At 44.4% G+C, this 12,552-nt stretch overlaps 1 pseudogene; it reads right to left on the bottom strand.

Annotated features, from left to right (window-relative positions):
* Positions 1-10,268: 10,268 nt before the first annotated feature.
* On the bottom strand, positions 10,269-10,387 carry LOC118611805 (annotated as a pseudogene).
* Positions 10,388-12,552: the final 2,165 nt, after the last annotated feature.

Here is a 12,552-nt window from a genome sequence, read left to right as displayed (position 1 = left end):
TTACATGCAGTCATAGTTTTTTTTTTTTTTTATAACTGTGTAATACTCCATGTGTGAATATACCACAGTCCGTCCACGTAGTTAGTGGACATTTGAGTTGTTTATGGTTTGGAGCTGTGACGGAAACTTTCTGCCTGAGCTCTTGTCACACATGTACACGAGGGCCTCTAGGGGATGCTGGGACATGGGGGACGTTTGGCTCTGATGTTTTCACTTCACACTGTATCATGTCCACAGATATTTTGAAAGGCTTTACCGTATGCAGATATTCCAGCCCTCTATCGTCCAGACATTTAGAATGTTTCCAGCTTCTCCCTGTTACGTATGGCACTGTGTTCCGAATGATTAACCATCCTCAGTACAAGTAGCTGCCCCACCTGCTTCCTTGCATGTAACACCACAGCTCTTGGCCTCTTTAGTTCGCGATTCATAAATTAGTTAGAAAGAAGTTTTGGAAAAACCAGGAAGCAGCCATTAAGAAATAGGTATTCACAGGAATCAAAACCCCAGGATATCCCAAACAAGGGGCATTCCCAGTAAAGAATATGGAGCGCGAAGATGATGAAAGAAGGTAATTATAGCTACTGTTGGTGCAGAGCTTGCTACAAGCCAGGTAAGGCACTTCACACTTAGCTGGGTTGCCATACTCAGCCTTTGCCATGGCCTTCGGAGTTAAATGCCATAGCTTCCAGGTGATAGAATAGAGGCTTGGAGGACATTTCCACAGTTCCGTGGCTTATAGTGCGAAGTCTGGACTCAACCTCAGGTTTCACATCAAAGACAATGCAACTCATCAGGGAATGCTGCCTCCCTACCTTCTCACGGAGTAGGACTATTGGGTCTGTTCCCTTTCGCTGTACTGCTGAGAACAGTACAGCCAATGTGCAGGGCAGAACTCTTTATAGAAATAGAAACGTCACATCCAGAAAGAGCAAAGAACTGCCCAAATTCCCTGTCTCACCATTCCGCCCCAGCCCTTTGCAGACCCCACAGCAAAGTCTACTAACCTCATGTGAAAAGAAGAAGAGAGAAAAGAAATCTTTGTCAACCACTGATGAACACACTGACATTTTTAATCCAGCCCTTTCTAATGCTACTTCATGCTTCTTTGAAGCTTCCTCAATTACGAGGTCACTCAAATACACCATGACCCCTAAATAATTCATATCACCTACTGTCTCCTCTGTTGAGTAGCATCTGGTGGTGGTCAGCAGGTTCAGATATTGGGCCACAGTATACCACAGCGATGGGAAGAAATCTGAATGCTGATGTCAGATATCCAAGCCTTCTTGTGGAACTTTCACTGAGAATTCACCGTTTCGTTAATGCAGCACTGTCCCACGGAACTTTCTGTGATGAGAAAATGTTATGTATTTCACTGTCTAATTCACTAGCCACTGGCACATGTGGCCGCTGATCACCTGAAATGTGGCTGATGCTACCATATGGGAAAGTGCAGTCAGGTCGTACAGATCCAACCTCTTTCTTTTTGAATCTCAGAAAATCTGATGAAAGATAAAGCCTTTCTCTTGGGATACAGTGAACAGGAAAATGCACATTTGCTCATCAGACAAATGCAAAATTATATCCATTTTCAAGGGCTCCCAAGTGAAGAATCCCTACAAAAGGCTGCATGTACTTCAGGTGCTTCTCAAAACACGATGTGAAGACAGTGATCTCCCAGGGACCAATATTCGGTAGAGCTTGTGCTCCGTTCCTTGTGCTTGGACCTTTAGCATCTTTACAGTCTGGGGACCCGCCTGAATGGTGAAGAGACTTTGGGTCAGCCGCTGAGCCAGAGCCTGATTTTCTCAGGGGTCAAGAGGGATCTTTCTGCTGGTTGCATTACCCACTTCTACCTTTACCCAGACCACTGCCCCTCGTGTACTACATTTCAGAGTTTCTTTACTGCACTTCTTGGGTACATGCCTTTCCTGTCCTCTGTGACACTAAACGCAGTCTGGCTTTCCTTGAGTTCTTTTTCGTGAGTGAGGGGTAGTGGCTCACTTTAGTCAGTATGTATCAGCCTGCAATGTGGATTTCAAGGCCTGAAACTTGAGTGACATGACACTCCCTGCACTGGTCACCAGTCCCGTGTTGCTTACCAAAGCCTGGAGTTAGGCCCGCCTCAAGTACTGGCTCAGTGGCTGGGTTTAGAGAGCAGGTTCTGGAGGACTAGAGCTTTCTGCTTTGGCTAAGCATCCTCAGCCTGTAGCGGTTGGACCCAGGCATCCTAGGGCACCAGCTCCTTCTGAAGAAGTGTGCCAGGGAGGGAATCGTGGTTGCTGTAAATCTTATTGTCAGATGGGCAATTGCCTTAAGTAGAGCCTGCTTCCTTGACCTGGGCCTCGGGGCTGGACACCTGGGTAGAAATCCCCTGGCAATAGGGTGGCCCTTTATCTTTCTGTTAGAAGTGTTTATTTCAACAGTGGAAGAATAATTGGGTAGGTCAGGATGAGGGAAAAGGTGAGCACGGTTTTAAGGTTCTTGTTCTTGCTTTCTTGAGGCCCCTTAACGGAGCAGAGAGGGTGAGAAAAAAAGAAGAAAAAAAGAGCCAGGAGTTCCTCCTTAAGCCCTATCTTGTGTGTCTTTGGTGGTTCAGGCAATTGACGTTGCCTTATCTGGAATGGAGCCAGGATGTGATCTGAGAATTCTACGCCAGACTTTCACAGTTCTCTGGAGACCGGAGGTGATCATGATGCAATCTGGGGAGGATTAAACGGTGTCTTCTAGAGGGCTATAACTCCATGTATCACACTGATCACCAAGGTCTGTCTATTCTACGCCCGAACATCACATTTGCTCCCCTTCTTTTATATGTCCAGAGCCACTGTCTTTGCTCAGGTTCTCATTTTATTTTTTTCACTTGAATTTCTGCCAATAACTCCTTAGCTATTCTCTCTAGCTCCAATCCTACCCTCTCCAGTCTTTGCTTCACCCTGTAGCTGGAGTGATCTTTCACCGTGTGGATCCAATCCCTATTACTTCTCTGATGAAAATGCCGCAATGAAGCTCATTCTAGACAAGGTGAAAACTTCTCAGCATTCTAGTAAGCCCTTTTTAAGAGCTGGTGTCCCTCTACTGTCTTTCGTGATCTCCTTTATGCAGTAAATTCCAAAAATATTTGTTGAGTGCCTATTGCATACCAGGCTCTGCTCTAGACCCCAAAAACAGTAGTGGACAAAACAAAATTCTCTGCCTTTATGGAGCTTGCATTCTATCGTGTGGGGGACAAACACATCAATAAAATGTGTAGCATGTCAGATTGTGGTGAATGCACTGAGAAAAATAAGGAAAGAAGAAAATAGAGATTGTGACTGAGGGTAGGGGTTGTTCCAGTCCTAAACAGAGAGGTCAGGGAAAGTAACATTTTGGGGGGGGGAACTAAAGGAGGCGAGGGGAACAAAAACCAAGAAAATATCTGAGGAAAGACCATTCTAGGCAAGGGAACAGCATGAGAAGAAGTGAAAAGCCAAGAATCACAAGAAAAGCAGTGTGACTAGCCAGAGTGTCTGAGGTGAGGGGTGTGTGTGTGTGTGTGTGTAAAGTAGTATAAGAGGAAATTAAGAGGTGAGAATGGGCAGGGTGAGACAAACTGTGGGAATGGGGTGGTCTTTATTAACGGGAATTTGACTCCTACTTAGGGTGAAATAGAAAACTACTGGAGGATATGAGTTTAGGAATGATTTGTATTCTGAAAAGATCATGGGATACAGTGAGAAAAATACACTGTAAGAGGGTCAAGGGCAGAAGCTAGGAGATCAGCTAGGGGGCTAAGCAAAAGACCAGTGGCTTGGATCAGAATAGTGGAAGTGGAGGTAGTGGATTCTAAAATATGTAATATCTTTTAAAACATATATTTTAAAAGTAGATTCAAATAATTCACCAATGGATCAGATGTAGGAAGGAGAGAAAGGAAAGAGTCAAGGCTGACTCAAGATATGGTTGCCATTTTCACAAAGAGGATGACTTAGGTTTGGGAGTGGAAATCAGTTTGATTTTGGGTGTATTAAGTTCAAGATGCCTATTGGACATCCAAATGGGAATACTGAGCAGGCATTTGGATATATAAGTCTAGAGTTCAGAAGAACGGTCCAAACTGGAAACACACATTTGAGAGTCATCAGCATAGAGTGGTATGTAGAGCCACGAGGCTGGATGAGAAAACTCAAGAAGGTTGAAAAGATAGAGGGGAGGAGAGAGGAAATCAAGAAGGAGTCCCAGCAAGTTGGGAGGAAAATAAGGGGCAGGTGGGGTCCTGGAAAACAACAGAAGAAAATGTTTCAAGGAGAAAAGAGTAATCAGTTGTGTTAAAAGCTTCAGAAAGATTAAGAGGGAGAGAGACTGTGTATTGACCATTGGCTGCAACAACATGGATGTCATTAATGACCTTGACAAAAGGACATTCTGTGGAGTCATAAGCATGACAATATGGGAGGAAAGGAGTTGGAGATAGAGAAGATCGCCAGCTCTCATTGTCTAAAGGGTGGGAGAAATGTAACAGTAGTTGGAAGGGAAAGTAAAGTCAAAAGACAGGCTTTTTGCTTTGTTTTGTTGTTGTTGTTGTTGTTGTTGTTGTTGTTGTTGTTGTTGTTTAAGTGAGAGAAATAACGGCTTGTTTATTTGATGGAAATGATCCAGGAGAGAAAGGAGAATAGTTGGAGTGATGTAGAGAAGAACTCGGGTGTACACGGTGGAGGAGTTGGCCCAAGTTAGGAATATAGACAATTCATCCTTATCAGGAGCGGGGAAGGCAGAATATACGAGCGCAGGTGCAGGTGGGTGGGGAGATGATATTCTGGGCCTTTCTGGATATTCTCTTGCTTTTATTTTCTCAGCGAACTAGGAGATAAGGCTATCATCTGAGTCTGAGGATGGGGAACGAGTTACAGAAAGTTTGAAGAAAAAGGAAAAGGTATAGAATGACCATCTATGAGTCCGGGTCAGTGACTGTGCCAGCGTAATGTATGTAGGATCGATGAGTGACAGTGATGGCCTTTTCAAGATTAGTGCTGCTTAAAGTGAGAGCGGTTAGTATAGATGCATGAATTCTCCAGCCACGTCCAGGCTGCACTTTTGCCGGTGTAAGTGGACAGTTAGATTTAATTAAGGCTTGCGTTCTGTCAGAAAAGTACACCGAAGTGAGAGGGGAAAGGGAACCAAGGGTATACGCGAAGGAGTGATTATAATAGTGGGGCGCAGCATCGAAGAAGGAGAAGAGGAAACGGGGACGTGAGGGAAGTAACTGGGCTAACGGGGAGGACAAGCGTTTCGGAGGAGAGACGGTCGAGGGTTTTAGAAATTCGCATTTTGGAAGGAACATCAGTAACAACGCGATCACGTAGGAGCAGGGTCGGAGAGAAACAGTGGCCGCGTGACTTCCGTAAGGATAGCACAGTCTGGTTCACGTCGGAAGCAAAGCTGGGCTGTTTTAGGAAGGAGGGCGGCAGAATGGTCTGGAGACATCACTGGGGCCCAAGGAGGACACCTATTCCACTGTGAGATGTGGGAGAAAAGCAGCCATTTCTTGAGATGGCTGCAGGGGAAGCAGTGTCCTCAAAGGAGACCCAGGTTTCCTTTGTATGGGGAAAGGGAAGAAACCATTCAGACTTTGAGAAAAGGGAGATTTTGCCAATACCGACAATTCCTGGGGGTTTCAAGAGGTGGGGGAGGGTGGGAAATAATGTCAGGAAATGGGATGTACAGGACCATTTGGAATGAAATGCAAGAGATAACGAGTGACCTTGGATCTTGGGCTTCTTGCGTGACTGGCATAAACCAGGGTAAAGGGAATCATGATAACCAATAACGATGTTTTCAGGGCGGAGAGGTGTGGCCAGACTGTGCATCTAGAGGGAAGGGAGTTGTGGAGGGCTTCTCAGGAGAGTCCGAAGCGCCCCCTCGTTACTCCTAGCGGTGGTGATGTGGAGGCCGCGGGAGGGCGGCGCCTTCTCCAGAGACCCTGAAACTCCAGAAACCGAGACACTTCATCCTGGAGATAAATGGTATTGCCACTTCTGCTAATGATGTAAAGCATTTGGAGTCAGTTTGACTGAAGGAAGGGAGGTCATGGTGGAGCCCGAAACGCTGAAGGCTGGGTAGTTCTGCAGGGAATTGTACAGGAGTTCCTGAGTGCTGACGCATGTGACAAGAAGGTTAGAGGTGCTCGGTTAGAGTTGATTCGGTGATTCAGTGATGCTGTGAGAACTTCAGTCGAATGTCTGTTGCCTCAGGGTCGTAAGAAGACTGTTGCATATCCAGGATTCACATCAAATTCCAGACAGGAAATGGAGAAAAGGTCCACAGGTGAAGGGTACACACAGCCTATGAGGCAAAGATGCGGAAGAGCTTGTAATCTCCCTAGTTCTTGGCTCATGTGGGTTGATCTGATAAAAACACCTCCCCTTTGTTATGATCTAGCTAACTACCATCCTCTCTCGCAAGGCTCAGCTCAGGACAGCGTGAGTTAGGCTGAGTTCGGTGCCCTAGGTCTGTGTGATCAGCGCATGTGACAAATTACAGCGACCGCCCCAGCTCCCCCGTCTCTGTATCTGGGCCATAAGTCTGATTCTCGTGTCAGCAATGCAACTTGCTTTGACCAATGGGAGATTTTTAGGCAGAGGCATAAAAATCACTTGTGCAGGTAGGCGTGCTCTTCTTTTTGTGTCTAAGCCACTGCCATAATAATGAGAGACCCGTGGAGCAGAGTTGAGTCATCACGGCGAGACCATCCTAGATCAGCCAACAGCAGCTAACCCCCAGACACTCCACGGCTCCCAACACACATCAGCAGAACTGCTTAGGCAAGCACCCCAGGTGCATGAGAAATTAACAGTTATTACTGTATAACACTGAAGTTATGTGGTTGCTTGTTACTCAGCATTATTGTGGCATTAGATAATTGATAAAGAGTCCCTTGGGCATAGCTCTGTCACAGGCCTTAGCTAACGTTGGGGAGCTCCTTTAGGACAGGGCCACCTTTTGTGGTAGCAACTAGCACAGTGCCTGGCACATAGAAGGTGCTCAGTGAAAGTTTACGAAAGGGATAAGTGAATGGACCTTCGTTCAATCTTTAAAAAGGAACTTACTTCTTTGCTGACAGTGAGTGCAAAATTCCTCAAAACTAAACAATGTAATCAAATGAACAGACCCTCGGAAAACCTGATTCGACAAGATATGTGAAGCTACAACATGAAATAAATTCTCATTACAGATTAAAGTGTTTTCTACCTCAAGTATAATGGTCAATTCTTAAACAGTGGGCACTCGATTTTATATTTTATTATATCGTATAGATCAGTTTAAAGATGATCTAAATTCTATAAGTATATTTTAAACGGTAGACTATAAATAAGTGGATATGACCCAGTCTAGATATTCTTACTATTATCTTCAGTACACTGTACCAAACCATTGCTATTACTGAAATTCCTAGTGTCAAGAAACTTACCTTGCTTTAAAAAAAAAAATAACATTATTTATATTAACATTAAAAAAAAAGAGAGAAAGAGAATTTCCACTAGGGATCTGCAAAGGAAAACATATCTACCAGTCTAGTTAGGCATGGGGTTTGAAGGTGAGAATATCCTTATAAAAGGTCACATGGTATGGCCTGTTTTGGGGACACTGAGCAAACTAGTTTTGCTAAAGAAGAGAGTTTCTGCAGAGAAATAATGATAAAGGCTGGGAGTAACTAATATGTTATATGTCAATTACATTTTTTTATAAAGGGGGGCTGGGAGTGGTGGAGCAGGATGAACCCCAGTTGTGGAAATCTTTGAATATAAAGTTAGGGGCATTTTAACTTTATCATTAACTTGACAGGGAATGTCACAACTTTTGAGCAAGGCAATGACCTAATGAGATGTTGGGTCAGCTTTAGCTGCTTAGATTCCGGAAGTATGGTGTGCGATGGTTTTCACAGAAACATGTCTAATGGTCATATCAAATAATTATATCATGCAGACGGTGTTCCCATTTATTTTTAAATCATGTCTTACTAAATTCTAGATTTATGCTGGATGCAAATGACCAAGGAATTATTCTGAGATTATAAGGTTTACCATTCTCTTCCTGACAGTCATTTAACCTGTCGGCCTTTGGGAATCTATGAATTATTCCCCCACTCTCCGTCTCCTGCTGGTCTAGTTCTGTGAAAAACTAATTATAGCCAGGAGTAGAGGTCAGAAATAAGAATGAATGAGGCTCCATGTAGCCAAAATCAGAATCGACACTGGGATAAACTGTTCTAAGTGCCTTTTCCAAGAGCACATCTCACCTGAGTTGCAGTAGCATTTACCTTTTGGGCGTGAGGGTATCATTTTGTCCTTGAAACGTGTTTCATAATCCACCAATTGTATTTGCTACGTGGGTGTAACTATTTATTTTTATTCAAGTGGAACTTAGAGTCAAAAAGGATAAATGTCTTATCCGATATTTTATTTTATGTGATGTTGGTGTTCGAAGCACGTCTTCTCACACTTCATTCCTCTACACTTGTTTTCTCTAGAACGCTCTCCTCTCCGGCTTACTCCCATTCCACCTTATACATTCCTATTCAGTCTTCCAAACCCCAGTTCAGACACACATTGTCTGTGCAGCCTTTCTTCATCTCCATTTTCAATTCTCCCCGCTCCTTCCCCCCGCCCCATAGAAAAGATCATTCCCTGAGCCGTACACACTTCTGTAGTTATGCACATTCCTTCACATGTCTTCCCTGTCGGACTGGAGGGGCCTTGAGCATCTTCCCTTTTGGAGGGTCCCCAGCATCAAGCATAAGCTCTAGCACACAGTAGGTGTTCAATTAATGTTGTCAAATCCAAGGGGAGAGATTCTAAAAGCAAAAAGGAAAACTCTAAACATTCCTGACAGTCCCGAGCAACAGGCTAGGGGCAACACCTAAAACCATCCTCACTGAGATTCAGTTTTTTCTTCTTCTTTGAAATGTCTGGGGAAGGCGATTTCATAGCTCTCCCGTGTAGCCATCAAGGAAATGTCAGTGTGGCCCCTCTATGGTGTGCACTTCAGGGCCTCCCATGTGGCCTCCCTGCAGTGGGTGCTGGGCCAGTGACCTGAGAGCGTGGTGGCTTTTACCTCCTTGCTGCCTTTTCCAACACAGATGCTCACTCTCCTTCGCTTCCTCCCTGTTTTCTCACATTTCCTCCCCCTCAGGAATCTTGTTTTCTTCCCCAGAGGAGATCCGCTGCCACATCCTCCTCCATCCTCCACCTCTCAGAATGGGCCTCCCGGGGAGAGAGCAAAGGGTGGCAGGAGGTGTGGGAGAGAAGAAAGGGGCTTTTTCCTCTGGGTCCCAGGGTGTGTTTTCTTTTACATGGTGAATGTTCCTTCCACCTTTTCAAATATGTAATCAGACAAGCGTGAAGTGTAATCAACAGGTGGTGAGCACGATTTATTTGGGGGCAGGAAGAAAGTCTGTGCTGGCAGGCTGGCTCTTCCAGCGTCTTCTAGCTCCCTATGGACAAAACCACTGGTCTCACTGGCTTGGGGTTGAATCAGGCAGGTGGGTGTTGGGGAAACCGAGTCCTGAAGCTTCACACACAACCGTGCTCAAGATGCCAAAGAACCGGGAAGGGAGCAGGCACAGTTCAGGGGCTGGGTAGGGGGATCAGTTAGGGGAGGCTGAGGGTGGACCCTGGGGCCAAGGTGTGCTACTGCACCTTGAATTCCTCCAATTTGTAACAAAGCAGGGCCAAGGTAGCCCCGCTGGTCCAGCTCTGGGGACCCCTTCCGAACACTTCCCAGGTGACATGGTCAGGTAATTGCCAGGTCCTGCCCCCCCCCATCTCCCTAATTTCCCATGCATTTCATTTTGGGAACAACTCCGGTTAAGTCACCCCAAACCTCAGGCCCCAGCCTAAAAATTGGTGAAAATAGAGAGTTTCATCCGAGAGAAGAGAGTGGGGAGGGATAACCAGTTGCTGGAGCAGAGGAAGGAGCGAAGAGAGTAAAAGCATAAATGATGATTTTTTTGCTTATATTTTTCTCTAGCAGACCTCCGTGAGTAGGCTATTTTAAGCTCGTACAGGGACAGTTTTCCTAAACATAATCACATACAACACATATTAATGGCATCTTTATGGAGCTTTGAAATCAACCAACTTTTTTTTTTTTTTTAAATATGAACAACTTAGACCCAAAATGTTGATAGTTGTTGTAACAATCAGGGTTCCTATAAGAAATTGAAGGCACTCTAAAGGGAATTCCTTTTATTGTTTTTTGTTTTTGTTTTCGTTTTTTTTTTTTTTAAACACCTACAGCACCTGGTCTTCCTAGGTGGTCTCCCATCCAAGTGCTAACCAGGCCCAACCCTGCTTAGCTTCCAAGACCAGACAAAATAAGGCACGTTCAGGGTGACATGGCTGTAGACAGGGAATTCCTTTTAAAGGGATGATTTACAGAAATATAGGCAGTATTAGGGAATCAACAAGAGCGTGCAAGGTGCCCAACTGGTAATAGCGCCCCCAAGGCTGAAGGGGGAGGGTAGCTCTGTGAAAGCCAGAAGGTGTGGGAGGGGGCCCTCTGGACAGTGGCCGTGGAGGAAGCAGCCATTGCCAGGACGTCAGTGATGAGAAGAGAAGGAATGGGGAAAGAAATACCTCTCTCCCCTCCCACCCCGTGGTTTCCAGCAGGTGCCTCCTGTTGGCTGAACCCAGCTGGAAGCCAGAAGGCAAAGAAGCCCATTGGTGGGCTCCTCAGGGACCAGTCTTCCAGGGCCCAGAGCAGGGCAGAGAAGGGCAGCGAATTGATCAGCTGGGAAGGGGGGACATACAGGGAACATAACCAAGCACAGTCAGGGTCACGATTAGCATGAGGTAAGTCTGAGTGAGGAAATGGCAGGGTTAAATCCCGCCTTTCTTTACAATTTAGATATTGTATTATCCCATATTGTTTGCAATGTCTTTGATTTAAAAAAATATATTACATTAAAATATTGGTTATCTGTATTACTGAAATTTTTAGTACCCTCCTCCACCTTAAGTCTGGCACTGGAGGCAGACGGCCTCGCTTACCCCACCCTAATCCTGGCCCTGACACAGTGCTGGCTGGGTACGGATATTATGGGTGGTTCTCATTTTCTCATTTTGCTCACCTGTATGTTCTAATTTTTTTTGTTTAAGTGAGCATGTATGTATTTCTTATAAAGTAAAAACAGTAAAATGTAAAAATATCTTCTTTGAAAGTAGGGATCCTTAGTTCATGCGACATGGAGCAGACGTGGCAGAAAAATCAAACATTTGTTGAATGAGCGAATAAAAGAATGTGTGCCTCGACTCGGTTCCCAAATCTGACTCCTTCTCGAGCTCCAACTCAAATGCCACTTTCTCATAAGACATTTCCTTATACCCCCAATCTCACTGACCTGCAAAGACCTACACAATGTGTCCAAGGACCCCCCAGTCTCTTTGTACCCCCCTCACCTTCTGCCACCCTCCCTTTCACTTGTCTCCACTACTCTGGCCCCCTCCTTCCTGGCCATTGCTCCTGGAACACAGGATGCAATTAATTAATATTTGCTGACGGAATAAATGAATGTGACTTCTCCTGCTTTTGTATCATTCTTGACATAATCTCTTTTGTTCGATAGGTATGTATTTATTTTATCTCCTCTACTGTTAAGGAACTCCGTCTTCCTTTGATATAACCCTCCAGCCATCGCATGCACTTTGATATGCCTGGCACGATGCTTGGTATATAGTTAATAACAAATATTAGCAACAATAGTAGCTATTGAGTGATCACTCAATAATTGAGCTATTGAGCCATCATCTGAATAGGTTACTATGAGCCAAGCATTGTTGTAACCAGTAGTTGCTATTGCCTCACTGTATATATTTAAACGACTGTGAGGATATAACATTTGTAGGAATCCGCACAGTCATAAAAGGGACCTACCACCCTTCACCCCATTCTCAGCAGTTAGCATTAATATGATGGCTAGGTGGAGGACCAGGGAAGGGAGGGAGCAATTGAGGGAATCGTTTTATGAACTATATAGATGTCTAACCGATGTACTGTATACTTGAAACTAATTTAAATAAATAAATTTGAAAAAATACCTTGAAAATGTATTGCTGAACAACAGCAAAAAAGGACCTTCTATTACAGATAAAGAAGCTAGGGCTTAGAAAGGTTAAGTAACTTGCCGAAGGTCACATTGCTAAGAATTGACATTACAAGAAAGTGCAACCCTAAATTACAGGAATAGGTAGTTCTGAAACTGTGGTCCAGAAACTATAGGGGTCCCCAAAACCCTTCAGGAGGTCTTTACACTCAAAACCACATGAGTGTGTGTACAATGGTTTTCTCGAGGCTATAAGCTATGGAACATCAGACACCTTGAAAAAAGAAGCATAGATAAGAATCCAGTTGTCTCCTATTAAGCCAGACACTAAAGAGGTTTTCCAAAATGTAAAATAATGCCAGTCTCTTCACTGAATTTTTTTTCTGTTTTGGAAAACAGGTTTGTTTGTTTGTTTTCATAAAAACATGTTACATTAACCTGTAATGTATTTATTGTTATTTTAAATTAAA

The sequence above is a fragment of the Rousettus aegyptiacus genome, unplaced genomic scaffold (assembly GCF_014176215.1).
Source record: "Rousettus aegyptiacus isolate mRouAeg1 unplaced genomic scaffold, mRouAeg1.p scaffold_m13_p_14, whole genome shotgun sequence".
Lineage (NCBI taxonomy): Eukaryota > Metazoa > Chordata > Mammalia > Chiroptera > Pteropodidae > Rousettus > Rousettus aegyptiacus.
This window is presented reverse-complemented; position numbering and strand designations above follow the sequence as displayed.